This window comes from Suricata suricatta, chromosome 1 (genome assembly GCF_006229205.1).
Source record: "Suricata suricatta isolate VVHF042 chromosome 1, meerkat_22Aug2017_6uvM2_HiC, whole genome shotgun sequence".
Lineage (NCBI taxonomy): Eukaryota > Metazoa > Chordata > Mammalia > Carnivora > Herpestidae > Suricata > Suricata suricatta.
The window spans coordinates 128,517,147-128,533,973 of NC_043700.1; positions in this window are offsets into that span (position 1 = coordinate 128,517,147).

Genomic DNA, 16,827 nt, shown 5'->3' on the forward strand with positions numbered 1-16,827 from the left:
AAACTAGTATTCTTGTGTAAATGTCAGTTGAAAGAAGAATGCTCAGGTCAGGTCTCTGGGTTACCAGCCAAAATTTGGAAATAGATGACTTTAAGGTCCCATTCAATTAAGGTCCAGCTTGAGAAAAAACTTGATCTTTATAACTTTAACTCCATTCTGTTTTCTGCTACATAGCAGGGATTTACACAGATGCTTCTGTTGGTGCTTTGTAAATACTTATTAAATATTTGTTGAATGAGTGAATGTACATCTTTCCTTCCATTAGTCTAGACTGTATGTCACTTGAAAGCATAGACCAACTTATTCTCTTTTTTGCTCTCAGCCATCTGCTGCACACTACATGCTCAATACATATTTGTTGAGTGAACACATTTATTAAACCATTTTACAGACAAGGAAACCATGACAGAGAAAGGTTAAATAATTATTCTGGTCATGCAGCTAGCAAGTGGTGGGGAGAGTCAGGACTGGAATCCTGATTTCAGAGCAGGAGATCTTAGCCATAATAATGTGTTGCCAATTAGAGATGTACACAAATTCTTTGATGTTTTTCTCATTTTGAGTTGAGATCTTTGCCTTCCCCCCTATGAATTTGTGTCAGTTATGCAACTGCTTTGATCAACAGAATATGTAGGCGAAAATACTATCACAGTTTCTAGCCCTAGCATTTAAAAGATTGGCTGCTTTCACTTCCTGTCATTTTAGAGTACCTGGGCCATGTAAGAAGTCTGACTACCCTGAGACAGTCATAGTGGAGATAATTCACATAGGTGCCCCAGCTGTGACCAGCCTTTCAGCCATCCCCACTAAGGTACCAAACATGCAAGTGAAGTTATCTAGTCCAGCTCCTCTGCCAGCTGAGTACCACCAGGTGACCTCAGTCACCTTCCAGCTAAGTCCTGAATTCCTGACCCATGAAATTATGAGATACTAAAAAACACTTTAACAGTAATGACAATGACACCATCACCACTACCATCACCATCACCATCACCAAGGATGTTATTGAGGTCACTGAGCTTTTGGTAGTTTGTTATATATATAGGCAATAGGTAACTAAGAAGGAAGTCTATAATTGAATGGAAAGGTATGGAATTCCACAAACCTCAAGATGAAAGAATACCTGTGTGAGGAAAGAAAGAGATAAGTAGAATTACTATTGTTGTTGGAAGTTAGAATAAACTGCTTGGTCATAAAGGTGACAGACCATGCTTTCCTGACACAAAAGCAAAATAGAATAAAGATGAATAACTTATTGTGTAAAAGTGGAGTATTATGTAAATCTAGACTTATTTTGCTAATAGTGTAGTTGCTTAAGTGGTAGAGGATGTAACAGAAAACTGACCCTCAATTTCAGGTTTCTACTTGGATATCTAACAGGGTCTCAAATTTAGCATATCCAGCATAGAACTCAAGTTTTCCATTTTATTTTTTCTAGACTACTTCTTCAGTGTTACCCATCTCAAAATATAATAGTTTCTCAGGTTCAAAACTTTGGAGTTTTTTACTTTGCCCATATCCAATATTCAATCCACCTGCAATTTTATCTATAGTACCTTCAAATTTATAGCAACTCCATGGGAAGGCAACAGGTTTTGTGTGAATAAAAACAAAGAATTCCATAGTCAATTATGGTTGAAAAATTGATGAGGTCCTTTATTGTAAGATTTTTAAAAAAGAATTTAGAGTCACTACAGTTTAGGATAATGTACTTTATGTCTCAGGCAATGTTTCCCTCCCCAAAAATTATTTGACCAGTATTAATGTTACATGGAACAAACTTGGGGGAAAGCTGTTCTGGACATCATATATCCTGTATTCAGTAAAGTATTTAATAGTTTCTGTGATACTGTTGTGGAAATGGAAGAGAAGTGTTGGATGCATGAGAATATTGTCAGGTAGGTTTACTTCTGGTCAAAACAAAAGCACTTATGGAAAATGCTAAAGAGACCATTTCAACATATAGAGATTTTTTTATGGTGATGGCATCAATTAATATTTTAATCACCATATTAAATGGCAATATGGAAACTTAGCAAGTTTGTGAATACTTAAAGTTGGGTTAGCTGGCCAATACATTGGATAGACTAAAACATTTTCTTTAGATTGGAATGTCAAATTTGAAAGCATCAAATGATATTGTACAGACCTGGTAGAAAAAAAAGCTAAATAGTTAATTAAAAAAAAAGTATATTGATTTCCAGAGTGGCTGCTCCAGTTTCCTACCAACACTGCAAGAGGATTGCTGTTTCTCCACATCCTTGCCAGCATCTGTAGTCTCCTGGTTTGTTCATTTTAGCCACTCTGACCGGTATGAGGTGATATCTCAGTGTGGCTTTAAATTTGTGTTTCCTTACTGATGAGTGACATTGAGCATTGTTTCATCTGTCTGTTGGCCATCTGGATGTCTTCTTTGGAAATGTGTCTATTCATGTCTTCTGCCCATTTCTTCACTGGATTATTTGTTATTCAGGTGTGGAGTTCGGTGCTTTATAGATTTTGGATACTAGCCCTTTATCTGATATGCCATTTGCAAATATATTTTCCCATTCTGTCAGTTGCCATTTAGTTTTGTTGATTGTTTCCTTTGCAGAACAGAAGCTTTTTATCTTGATGAGGTCCCAATAGTTCATTTTTGCTTTTAATTCCCTTGCCTTTGGAGATGTGTTGTGTAAGAAATTGTTTTGGCCAAGGTCAAAGAGGTTGTTGCCTGTTTTTTCCTCTAGGGTTCCTCAAAAAAAATTAAAAATAGAACTCCCCTATGACCCAGCAATAGTACTGCTAGGAATTTACCCAAGGGATACAGGAGTGCTGATGCATAGGAGCACCTGTACTCCAATGTTTATAACAGCACTTTCAGCAATAGCCAAAGTATGGAAAGAGCCCAAATGTATATCAACTGATGAATGGATAAAGAAGATGTGCTTATATATACAAGGGAATACTACTTGGTAATAAGAAAGAATGAAATCTTGCCATTTGCAGCAATGTGGATGGAAGTGGAGGGTATTATGCTAAGTGAAATAAGTCAGTGAGAGAAGGACAGATACCATATGTTTTCATTTATATGTGGATCTTGAGAAACTTAACAGAAGACAAGGGGGGAGGGGAAGGGGAAGAAAGAGTTACAAACAGAGAGAGAGGGAGGCAACCATAAAAGACTCAAGTGCAGAGAACAAACTGAGGGTTGATTGGGGGTGGGGGAGAGGGGAAAGTGGGTGATCGACATTGAGGAGGGCACTCGTTGCATTGACTGTTGTATGGAAGCCAGTTTGACAATAAATTATATTAAAAAATGAAGAAAAATAAAAGTATATTGATTAACTATAAGATTGGGATAGATTTGGCCTGACAGCAGAAAAGACAAGTTTGTTTGGTTGCAAAAAAATGCTTATGCAATATTAATCTGTATTTATAGAGAAGTTTAAACCGACCTGATAAGTAAGTATGCATATATCATAAACTTGCTCAAGGCAAAATTTTATGTCATCTCTGAATGCTAGAAGACTCATCACCTTTAGATAGTTATGTTATTTTTTGTTTCTCTCTAGTCAATGACTGCCCCCATTCCCAAACCTTGACATTTTCCCTTCCCTCAAGCCCTTTCCTCGTACCTTCATACTTTCTCTTTACTTCTTCTTCTTCTCTTACTCAGGGTACATCGACTACTGTGAAAGCCGCACACATGTCTGTATTAATCAGTATAGGTATTGGCTATAATATAAAACCCTCAAAGTTCAGTGTATTAAAATAATGAGGCCACTTTTTACCCTCCCAATAATTTAATGCAGTTGTTTCTTGTTGGGTAGATATCCTACTTCCTTATCTAACTTCTGAGCCACCTACCAAAATTCTAGAATTAATTATTGAACATATAGTTCATAGAAGGGATAAAGTACATTTATTTTAATATTTCTAGCATTTAGCAAAGTGACAGGCATTCATTCATTGATTTAACAAATATTTATTGAGTGCCAACTTTGCATTAGCCACTGTTCTCAGCCCTGGGAAAGCTGATAAGACAGAAAATGTTACAGTTTTCATGGAGTTTGTATTATTGTGGGAAAAGACATATAATAAACACATAATCAATGAATGAGATAATAATAGGGCTCTGAAGAAAATACACCTGAGGGATGTGATGGAGATTGTGCATGTGGGAGCTACTTCAGATTGATAGACCCTTCTGAAAATATGAGATTTTAATGGAAATCTGTCAGGATTAAGCTGACTCTACAAAGATCTGGTAAAAAGGGTGTACCAAGCAAAGCAAGGAGTGCGTGCAAAGGCTCCAAACAGGAATCAACTTGGTGTGTTCTGGTAATTAGACAAGGATAGGAGATTAATTTATAGAAGTAATGAGGGTTGGGTTATTATAGGGCCACATTGGCTGCACTAAGGAGTTTGGATTTTATTCTGAATGTGAACAGAAGTCAACTGAGGGTTTTCAGCAAGAAGTGATATGACCTGATATACTTTTTTCAAAGTTGGCTCTGGCTGGTGCATGGAGATAAGATTTTGAAGAGGGCCAGAGCAGAAGTAGGGAGATCAGCAGAAGCAGGAGTTGCAGTAGTGCAGGTAAAAGACCATGGACCTGGTTGAGGATGGTAACAGTGGAGATGCATAGAAATGGACAGTTGTGGGCTATGTTTTAGAGTGAGAATTGTCAGGATTAGATAGATTTAGATTTGTCAGTGAGCATCTGGATGAATGGTGGTGACACTTACTAAGATGGTAAAGACCTAATTTGAATATGCCAACTTTGAGGTACCAATTAAATATGCAAATGGTTACCAAACGGGCAGGTGGAGGAACTAACTGAAGTTTGGGGGAAAGACTAGAACTGGATGTACCAGGTTTGGGTCATTGGCCACTTTGTAAGATGGTCACAGCAGTCTCTAACATCCCAGTCAAATGGATAGAAAAGAGTCTTCCATACTTTGTCTCTTCCCAAGAGAGAGGAAAGTTTGTCAGACTTATCCTCATACTCATTGGCTAGAGTTACATCACATGACAGTGCCTAAGCCAGCCATTGGCAAAGGGAATGGGCTCACCATTGTGGGCTTTGTTAATTAGAACTGGCCCTTAGGCTGAGGGTGGTGCCAGCCTTCCCCAATATCCAAAGCAATATGGAGGTGAGTGGATATGTGGACAAATCAAGGGAAGGAGAAAAGATGGGACAGGTATTAAGGGAACAACCAACATTCTAGTTAAAGCCCAATTGAGTTTTCTCATCATTAAAAAGGACAGTGCATTACCTCACAGAGTACGTGTGAGCTCAACTGAGTCAGTAATTTGGAAGCTTTGTAAATCATAAAATAGTATTAAAATTGCTGCAATTGAGGTCGAGGAGGCTATTTCCTGCTTTCTCCTCTAGGGTTTTTATGGTTTCCTGTTTCACATTCAGGTCTTTTATCCATAATTAAGTCAATTTGAATCAGACTGTTCCTAACATTATTCCATTTCTGTTTTCCTCAAGGATTGTTGGTGCTCTGACAATATATGTTATCATGTTGCTTAAATGTTTCTTTCAAATCTTTAAGAAATGAATTGAGGATGACAAATAAGTTCAGCTGCCCTTAACACATTTTCTTTCCATCGGTAGATGTATGTTTTTCCCTTACCATGTGTCACTAATGTTTTTGTCCTTTCTTGTATTCACAAACTCCAACACATGAAACATGGAATTATTTTCAAACTTATGAGAAGGAAGTTCATCTGTAAGAGCATGCAGAACTCTCTGAGGCATTCATTTGCCCATTGGTAGAGAGCAACACATAAGAAAGTGACTTACCTCAACTTGGCTGCTGGCAGAGTTCATTTCTCAGGTATTAAGAGCCTACAAGGTGGTAGGTGCTGATCAGAACACATAATAAATATCATCCCTGAACTAGAATATAGGAATTGTCAATTCCAATCATAGGTTTAATGTGCATTGTATTCTACTTGCTTTCAAACATTTTAATATAGATATTAACATACCACAAGTGTTTTTAGGGAAAGGCACATGGCTATATTGAATACCAACACTTTGTGTTTAGCTATTTGCTCATTCTACAAGCATTTGTTGTGTGTCTAACATATGCTAGACCCTATACTAGGGTTTTAAATAAAGTAAATACGAACTTTTATTCTTTTATGGAACATATCCATTAGGAAGGAAGATAGTCATTATACTAATAATTAGGTATGCATCTGATACTTGCAAGGCTTGGGGCAAAATGACAAGTAGATGCTGTGTATCAAATATTTAAATACTTAATAGTGATAAGCTCTGACATTGGTCTAGTTCATATTTTCTTCTGGAACCTCAAAGCTCACACCCTAGGGATTTCCCTTGCAACATGGAGGCTAAAGGAGCCTTGCTCTCTCCCAAGTCTCTTGCTACTTGTGACCCTGAGTGGCAACAAGAAGCTTCTGGCATAGGGCAAGAAAACAGGTGGGCTGTGTCCTGGGTGGTGGACTGAATCAGACACTGACATAGGAACAGACATTGTCCCGGTGCTGGGAACCGGGCTGGGAAGTCTCATGACTCACTTTCTCATCCCCTTTTAGGCAGAGAGATGGAGTGCAGTCTTCTGGGAAACCCTGTCTGCTTGGGTGTCTTGGGGCCAACAACTTCAAACAAAGGAGACTTCTCACTATCCATTTCCCAGGGCAGAGGCTGACATTTTCTTCTTCCTCAATGGACACAGCCTCCTGTGTTCTCAACCAGGCGCACTCTGTCATCCTGCAGGAGGCAGCTTGCTCAGGACATCCCTTCCATAATTCACTCAAAAATAGACTGACCTCTCAACCATCTTTTTGGGAGACTAAAACAAAAATTGTGTTCCCTTTGATATTTGAGATATGTGTGGTTCTCTAAAGCAAGGAGTGTAGGACAGAATCCCTCTTGCCTTGGTTTTGGTGTAGTTTGCTGGTAACCTCACACACACATATGTCGCTACAAGCCATGATAAGGGCTATGAAGGAAGAAGACGGAAGGCCAGGAGGGAGTGTGTACAGGAACCCCATTTAGAAGAGTGGTGTGTGTGGTGTATGTCAGGGAAGGACTCCTGGAGGAAGTTTTATGTAAGGCTAAGACTAGAATGTAGGCCTACATTAATACCTAATCTGAGCAATGTTCTCAAGTCAGGTAATACATTTCATGGAAAGTTAGACTGCAACTTAGGTTTGTATAAAATATAATCTTCATGTTTATTATTTTTTTATGAAAGTAATAACTCTTCATTACAAATCACGTAATATAGACCTATAAAGTTAAAAATTACTATGTCCTATAAATGTACCTCCCAGAAAAATTGAAATTAATACTGTGATTTAATTTTCGCCTGGGTTTTTCATATATATATATACAGACACACACACACACACACACACACACTAATTTTTTATGTGCCTGTACAAATAATCACTTATTATTTTGTAATCTTTCACTGCTCCAAAGTGGGGCCCTTTTTTATTTTCCTGGTAACTGCCAGTTGACCAGTCAGCTACTTTCCAGTTCCCAGCAGTGCAATTCATAGGGTACTGAACATGTCCAATTTGTATTCCTTTCTGTGGGATAAATATAATGTGGATAAAGTATTCTGCCTAAACCTAAGATCCATATAGTTTCTGTCATTTCTGCACTAACCTGTCTCCTGGTTGTGGTGTAAAGTCTAATAGATTGGAATGAGTGCAACTTTTAGTTATTGTTCTTTTCCCTGATTTCCCATCATCATCATCGTCATTGTCATCGTCATTTGTTTTCCTTTTATTTTCAAATGATGCCTGAGGTTGCAGTGTTTATTCCCTTTGTAATGCCTGGGGACCATCTTCTTTCTCTTTATATTTGTAAACACACTTTAGGCCAGTTCTGTGAGATACGGTCCACACCAAATCATGAACTCTCTCTTGGTGTTATCAGCTGTTGTTGTCTATGTTGTTTCCAGGACTGAATTTAGAGAGTCCTCAAGCTATATTCAGTTTTTGGTTTGGTCATTTACATTTGGACGGGCAACTCCACTTTTCAGTGTCCTCCTTGAAACATGGAATATCAGAGTTCACTCTGTCCTCCCCTTGGGGCTACTGAAGGATTACACTGAGATGAAGTGTGTGAAAGATCTTTGTGAACTATAATGTCTGTACTAACATCTTCTAGAGTAAGTTTCTATTTAACTGAGTAGTCACTACTTCTCTCTCCTCTTTTAAAGACCATTTACATAGTCTCATTTCCTAGAAAACATGTCCTGAATCAAACAAGACAGAGGATAGAATAGTGTGCCTATTTTAGTTCCTCCAACATGAATATACTTTCTTTTAAATATGGAAAAGTTTTACTTATGTATAGTTTTGTATATAGCATCCTTTGTTTTAGTACATAACCTAAAACTTATAAATAACCACCATACAAATATTTCCCAATATCAAACATACCTTCTCTATGGAAATTCTGATGGCAAGATGAAGGGAACATGCATTTATAATGAGTAGGCTGCTGATTTTTTTTTATGGTTGATATAGTTATGGTCTATTATCTATAGTTTGTTGCAAATAATGCCTAGGAAAGGTTTTAGGTGATTCATTAGGTGGTAATTTAAATCCATGCATATTATTATTGTTAATTAATGGTAATAAAAACAATCCAAATGTTGGCATAGGGAGAGGTGACATCAAGTTTGATAGACTTTCTTGAGAAGGTTCCAAGCACTGCATAGATTTGGGGTTTTGTGTGAGAAGCTTTGTTGACCACTTTCATAATCCTGAAACTGAAGCTAAGATGAGTTATTACTCATTTAATGTGTAAGCTGTTTCCTCCCCCACCACCCCTAATTGTAAATTATACAATCTCAACCTCTACAGCCAGCAATATCTGACTTTATTGCTTTCCATTTTACGAAAATTAATTACAGCTCACATTCTGACACTGAAATTAAGGAGTAAGCGCTAAATCTTGTACACAACAATAGGAAATTAAGAGAACATTCTTTATTATCAGAATAAAGGGGGCTTTTTCTTCTCTTAAGGCATTGGACTGTGAGATAAAATCAGATTTAAACAAGCATTGCTCCTCCTTTATTTGTGTCATTGCAACATGAAAGACAGTAGAATTGTGATATTTTAATTAAAAAGCTCCAACTCTTTCTGTTTTCTCTCGAGGGACATTGTTTTGTGATAGCACTGTAGGCTCTGGAACTCTGTCCCTGTAGGCTCTGTCTTAGTAAGGAGCCAGGAGATGTAGGACATAACACAACTCAAATAATGAACCAAATTCACTGGATTCTATGAATTCCTCCAAAGGAAAAAAAAATTTTGTAGAGAAAAATATAAGTATAAATGGCAAAGAAATTGAGAAGTGTATACAGTGGTAAATATGTCCCCTGTGCTGGTCTCCCTTTGGCCGGTTTTCACAAGAGTAGCAATCATATATACTATCCAAGTTTATATGCATTTCACAGTTAGTATTTTCCAATATATCATTTTATTTAGTAATCACAATAATCCAGTGAGAAAGTTATTTTGTTTACTTATTTATTTTTATTGAGGTATAGTTGAGACACAAAATTGCATTAGATTCAAGTGTCCAATAGTGATTCAACACATGTATATGTTATGCTGTGCTTACCACAAGTATGGCTACCATCTGTCACCATTCATTGCTTCTACACTACCACTGATTATATTCCCTTGCTGTAGCTTCTCTCCCGTGACTTATTCATTCCATAACTGGAAGCCTGTTTCTCCTACTTCCCTTCACCCATTTTGCCCATTCCCCCACCTCCTTTCCCTCTGGCAACCAGCAGTTTGTGCTTTGTATTTAGGAGTCTGTTTCTTTTTGCTTATTCACTTTTTTATTTTAGATTCCATATATAAGTGAAACTATAGTGTTTGTTTTTCTCTACCTGATTTCACTTAGCATAAGGTTCATTCATGTTGTCACAAATAGCAAGATCTCATTCATTTTTATGGCTGAGGAATATTCTATTATGCTTGCACGTGCCTGTGCACACACACACAGGATACATTTTTACTTAACAGTGGAGACTTAGGTTGCTTCCATATCCTGGGTATGGTAAATAATGCTGCAATAAATGTAGGAGTGCATATATCTTTTTAAATTAGTGTTTTCATTTTCTTAAGGTAAATGCCCAGTGGTGGAATAACTAAATCATATGGTATTTCTAATTTTAATTTTTTGAGGAATCTTCATACTGTTTTCCACAATGGCTAAACCCATTTTCATTCTTACCACTAGTGCTAAAGGGTTCGTTTTTTCCCATATTCTTGCCAACACTTGTTATTTCTTGTCTTTTGATTCTAGGCATTCTGACAGGTGTGAAGTGGCACCTCATAGCATAGTGGTTTTCATTAGCATTTCCCTAATGATTAGCAATATTGAGCATCTTTTTTGGCCATCTGTGAGGAAATTATTTTTTAAAATATATCAAGCAGTTGTGTTTACTTGACATAATATAGCTCAGTGGTTTTCAATTTTTTTTTTTTTTTGCCATGGTGGGGCACCTGGGTGGCTCAGTTGGTTGAGCATCCAGCTTCAGCTCAGGATATGATCTCACAGTTTATGGGTTCTAGCCTTTCATTGGGCCCTGTGCTGACAGATAGCTCAGAACCTGGAACCTGCTTCAGATTCTGTATCTCCCTCTCTCTCTCTGACCCTCCTCTCCTCACACTGTCTCTCTCTGTGTCTCAAAAATAAATAAAAAACATAAAAAAAATTTTTTTTGGCCATGAATCCATTAAAGAACACGATGATCAATTCCAATACATAAAACACATAAAAGTGGGAGTGAAAAGACAGAAGGGGTCAGAAACCTATTCACTTGGTCTCCCCTGTCCTTAGCTACGTTCTTTGAGGTACTTCTGTGGCAATCCATGGAGTTTAAAAACTGATGGCATAAAATTTAAAGTGTTCAATAAATGTTCAAACAGCATTCACTGAGCCCTCCCTGTATACAGCCACATAGTAAATGAGAAAGTTCTGTTCTTTCCTGCCCCTGACCCAGTCTCTTTCTGGTAATAAAGAGAAGCCATGTCTTTTGAGAGACTCTAAAATAAGCATAGCACTGGTATCTGTTCTTGCTTTCTTAGCTAAAAACTAAATTTGAGGCTAAAAATCTTTGACAGGCTTTATTGACACCATTAGGAGGTATGCTGCACTAGATATTTACAAAATTTAGGGCAGCGCTTTTGTGTGTGTTGAAATTTATCAGTACTACATCTTGATAATGCTTATTCAGAGGTATATTGATGATAGTTCCACCCCAAAAAGTCAATGTTGCTAAATTTCACCACTGTATTTCAAATGGTAGTAACTACATGTTTTCTTGCCATGTGGCTAATCATCTATGTGACCCTCCCACTGGAAAATACCATGTGTTGTAATGTTTTTGAGCTGCCAAGCTTTGAGTAACATATTTTTCCCCTCAGCAACATTTATTGACATACATCTGACATTTTGGATAAGTGTATGAGTCAAAGATTATGCCTAGAAACCATTAAGTGACCTCAGTTCTGTCTCCATATTGGAATTACAATAGCTACTGTCCATAGATGAGTCTATGGATTTAAATTTCATTTCATTAATCCTAGTAAATCCATTATTTTCACTGAGTGTCTACCATGTGTCAAGTGCTATGCTAGCTGTTCGGGTAAAGCAGTGAACAGAAGAGACACACACTGTCCTCTGTAAGTTTGTAGTCTGGTGAGGAAGCCATGTAAATAAACAGAGAGCTACTTGTGGTTAATGTGAAAAATCTTTTGAAACAACACAAGGTCCTAAGTCAAGACTTTGAAGAGGAATTTCAGTCTTAGGAAGTGATATTAAAGGACTCGGTGTTATTTACAAGACAAAAATGGTGGGTAATGGAAAGAAACTTGTGGAATAGCATAACATGGGACTAGCTAAGTCCCTTTCTCAAAAATTGATGATAGAAATGGAAGAAACTTTCAAAAACAACCATTTAAGGATTCTAGAAATTTAGAAACATTTGTTTAAGAAAAACAATGAATTTTAATAACGGTGGGGTTTTAGCTTTTCAGTTCTATTGGAATAGATGTTCTACCAGGGTAGGGTAGGGGTAAGAGCTACTTGAGGAGGCTGACTTGATTTGGAGGAGGTGCATGCCCTGAGGCATTGTAAGCCGTAGCAATCTCAGTGGCTGGCTCAGTGGCTCAGAAAATTCCAGCTTCACAGCTAGTTTGAGGTTGTCATTGAGGTGGGGTAAGCAGTGGACCAGCACACTGGCTAGACATTCAGCAGGGAGAGCTAGGAAAATAAGGTAGCCATAGTGAGCCTTGATAAGCTCTCACCTAGCCCTGGTTGTTTTGAAGGGTGTATACTTGTAAAGAGCTATGCACATTCCCAAGAGAGACTGGAGAGGGCCTAGTTATCTAATGGCCGTAGCTCAATGTGAGGCCTAGATAATTGCTCAGGGGAGACATGGGAAGGTCTAGAGCAAAGCAAAAGCAGGATGAACTGACTGAACTTTTAAAGTAATTTCTATCTCTTTATTGATGTTTTTATTTGATGAGTCATTATTGTCATGCCTTCTTATAATTTATTTTAGTTCTCTTTAGTTTCTCTTTAGTTTCTGATGCAGTGGTACTAAATTAGAAATCAAGAACTGAAAGAAATTTTGGGAGGGTAGGAATCTATGAATTAGTTCTCTTAGAAAGAGAACATCTGGTGTCTTCTAAGCTTTTTTCAAGACCAGCTGAAAAAATTGTTTTAAATTCTAGTTCAGACATCTTACTTATATCTGCATTGATTAAATCCCTGGCCATCATTGCTTCCTGTTCTTTCCTTTGAGGCATACTCCTCTATCATGTCATTTTGGAGGAAGAAAGAACAACAACAACAGTAATAGAATGAAATAAAAATTTAAAAATAAAAAAATCAAATGAAGGAAGCTAGATAGTAGGTGTGCTTTGGTTTGCTTGTTAAAAGGAGCTGCTGTGTTCTCTCCTCTCAAATTATGCAGATTATTCTGCTCATCCTCAGATTGATTTTCTAGGTGTTCAAAACGGTTTGGTTTTGCTCTAGCTGTGTTCAAGGAATAAGACAAGCTCAGGGTCCCCTTACTATTCTGCCATCTTAACTCCTCTTCCTGTCTTTGCAGAAATGAAAAGGATTAAAATAAGTTCCTATGAACAACTTTATATCAATAGATTAGAAAACTTAGATAAAATGATCAAGTTCTTAGACACAAACTACCAAAAATAACATATGAAAAAAATAGAAAATTCAAATAGATGTATGAAAATGTAAGGAAATTGAATAATAACTAAAAGTATTCCCACAAAGAGAAGTCCAGGCTTAGATGGCTTCACAGATGAATTTCATCAAACACATAAAGAATAAATAATACCAATAATTCCCAAGCTCTTACAGTAAGTAGAGGGGAGGGGGAACACCTCTACAAAATGAGAATTATTCTGACATCAAAGCCAGACAAAGGTATGACAAGAAAACAAAACTATGGACCATCATTCTTTATGAATGTAGATGCAAAAATTCTCAAGAAAATATTCTCAAAATGAATACAGCAATGTACATAAGGGATCATATACCATGACCAAGTAGAATTTATTCCAGAAACACAAGGCAGATTTCATATCCCAGAATCAATTTTGGTGTAATTTACCATACCAATAGCATAAAGGAAAAAAGCAACATAATCATTTCAATGGGTGTAGAAAAAAGAATTTGACAAAATTGAATACCCATTCATGATAAAATCTCTTAACAAACTAGGAATAGAAGGGAAGCCTGTCAATCTGATAAAGGACATTTACAAAAAGTCCACTGCTAATATCAGACTTAATACTTAACAACTGAATGCACTCCTCCTAAGATTAGGAACTAGGCAAGCATGTGTGCTATCACCACTTTTATTCAAAATTATACTGTATAGTCTATCTGGTAAAGTCAGACAGAAAAAAAATACAAGGCATCTATTGAAAGGAAGAAATAAAACTATCTTTATTCAGAATAATATGATTCTATATGTTGAAAATATTGTGAATACACAAAGAAGCCTATCAAGCAATAAAGTGGAGTTGGTAAGTTAGGACAATTAGACAAACTGAAGGTAACAATCAAGTCTTTATTTACGAACTGTGATCGAGCAAGCAAGAGGCAAAATGAGGCACTTGCTCTCAGTGTTCCATTTTTCTTCGTGGAATGGCTCTGGACATGGGTAAGATGGATGCAGTACAGATGGGTAAATAGTTCTAAGTGGATGCTGCCTCTTTATGGACCCATGGACTGGGGCGGGGGGCAGTGAAAGAAGAAAAGGAAAAGGAAAAGGGCTAAGAGTGGAAAGGTATTATGTCAAAATGGGGCAAAGTGCTTCAGCCAAGGGCCCTGATAAGGAGGTATCAGAAGAGGTACAGGGAAAGTGCCTCATTCCAGGCCTCCAATGACACCTCTGAATGAAGGTACCTTGGTTAAGAACACAGATAGGCATATGAGCATGGCTGGCTCAGATTGGGGAGTTTTTGACTACAGGATTAAGAAAACTGCAATGCATTGGCTGTACACCGAGTCTGGTATGAGAATGGAAGCTGCCTTCCATGAGCCCTGCCAGACAAAGTCTGTAATTGTTTACAGTTAGGACTGAAGGACCACACATAGGATTTTCACCTGGAGTCAGAATCCTCAGAAACTACAACTAAGAAATGAGTTCAGCCAGGTTATTTGTTACAAGATCAATATACAAAACTCAATTGTATTTCTACATAGTAGTATTGAACCCTCCAGAAATGAATCTAAGTATACAATCACATTAAAAATAACATCAAGAAGAATAAAATATGTAGGGGTGAATTTAATTTAAAACATTCAGGTACACACTAAAAATTATGAAACATCACTGAGAAATATTTTTAAAAATCTGAATAAATTATGAGATATCCCATGTTCATGGATTGGAAGACTCAATAATGTTAAGATGTCAGTTACTTCTACATTGCCATATAAATTCATTCCACTAGCTATCAGAATTCCAGCAGACCCTTTTTTTTTTTGCAGAGATTGATAAGCTGACGGTAAAATTCACATAGAAATGTAAGGACACAGAATAGCTAAAAAATTTTTGAAAGAGAAAAAAGTTGGAGGACTTACACTTCCCAATTTCAAAACTTGCTGTAAAGCTAAGTAATCAAAATGGTGTGGTACTGGCATAAGGATAGACCCATCAGTGGAATAGATTTGAAAGTCCAGAATAAGCCTTTACATTTATGGTCAATTCATTTCTGACAAAGATGCGAAACCAATTTAGTGGAAGAAAGGTTAGTATTTTCGACAAGTGACCAAAGAAATTGGATGTTTGGATGCAAGAAAAAAATGAGTTCAGAGTATTACCTCCTAACATATAAAAAAAATCAACTCAAACTGGATCATAGATTTAAATGCAAAAATAAAATTACAAAACTGTTAATGAAAACATAGAAGAATATCTTTGTGGTCTTGGGTTTGGCAATGAGTTTTCAGATATAGCACCAAAGCACAATTCATAAAAGAAAATTATTAATAATTGGACTTTATCACAATTAAAACATTTTGTGCTTCAAAAGGGAGCTGTTAGGAAAATGCAAAGGCAAGACACAGAATAGGGAGAAAATTTTTGCAAAGCATATATATGATAAAGGATACTCATATCTAGAATGTATAAATAAATTACTCTTCCAACTCAATAATCAGGTGACAAAACTATAATAAAATCAAAGAGAGCTGAATATTTCAAAAGCTTTCACTTTCTGAAAAAGGCATACAAATAGCTAATCAACATGTGAAAAGATGTTCAACATCAATAGTTATAGAAATGCAAGTTAAGACTATTATGAGATATCACATCTAATAGATCCACTAGAATGACTATAATAAAAAAGAGACAATACCATGTGTTGGTGAGGATGTGGGGAAATTGGAATCCTAACACACTGCTGGTGGGAAAAAATGATGGTACAGCTACTCTGGAATACAGTTGGGCAGTTTCCTTAAAAGTTAAATATTAATTTATCATATAACCCATAATTCTACTCATAGGTAACTACCCAACAGAAGTGAAAACATCTATCCATATAAAGACTTTTACATGAATACTCATACCAGCATTAATTATAATAGTCTATTTGGAAACAGTCCAAATGTCCAACAACTGGTGAATACATGAATAAATGTGGTACATCATGGATATTGTATTTAGTAATAAAAAGGAAACAACTACTGATACATGATCCAATATAGATAAGATTCAAAAATATTATGCTGACTGAAAGAAGTCAGACACAAAAGACTACATATTGTATAATTCTATTTGTATGAAAAGTCCAGAAAAAGCAGAGACAGTAAGCAGATTATTAGTTGCCTGTGGCTGGGCATGGGGATGGGAATTTAGTACAAAGTGCTACAAGGATCTTATTAAGATGAACAAAATGTTCTAAAACTGGATTTTGATGATGGTTCCACAATTTTATAAATTTAGTAAAAATCATTGAATTATATATTTAGAAAATTTCAAAAAATAGGTATTGGTCAGGTGAAGATACAGAAAAATAAAGAGCCATAAGAGATAGCACTTGCAAAGGCTAGAATGCAAGAAAGTACTTAAATTTGAGGCACTAAAATAAATTCAATATTTGTTATAATTAAGGTACAAGGGACACTGAAAAACATAGATAAGATCATGAGCCTTATAAACCTACTTAGGAAGAGAGGACTTTATCTCGATAACTACAACAATCCTTCAATGGATCTGTATACAGCTGACTCTTGAACAATGCAGGGGTTTGGGGCACCAACCCTCTTGCAACTAAAAATCTACA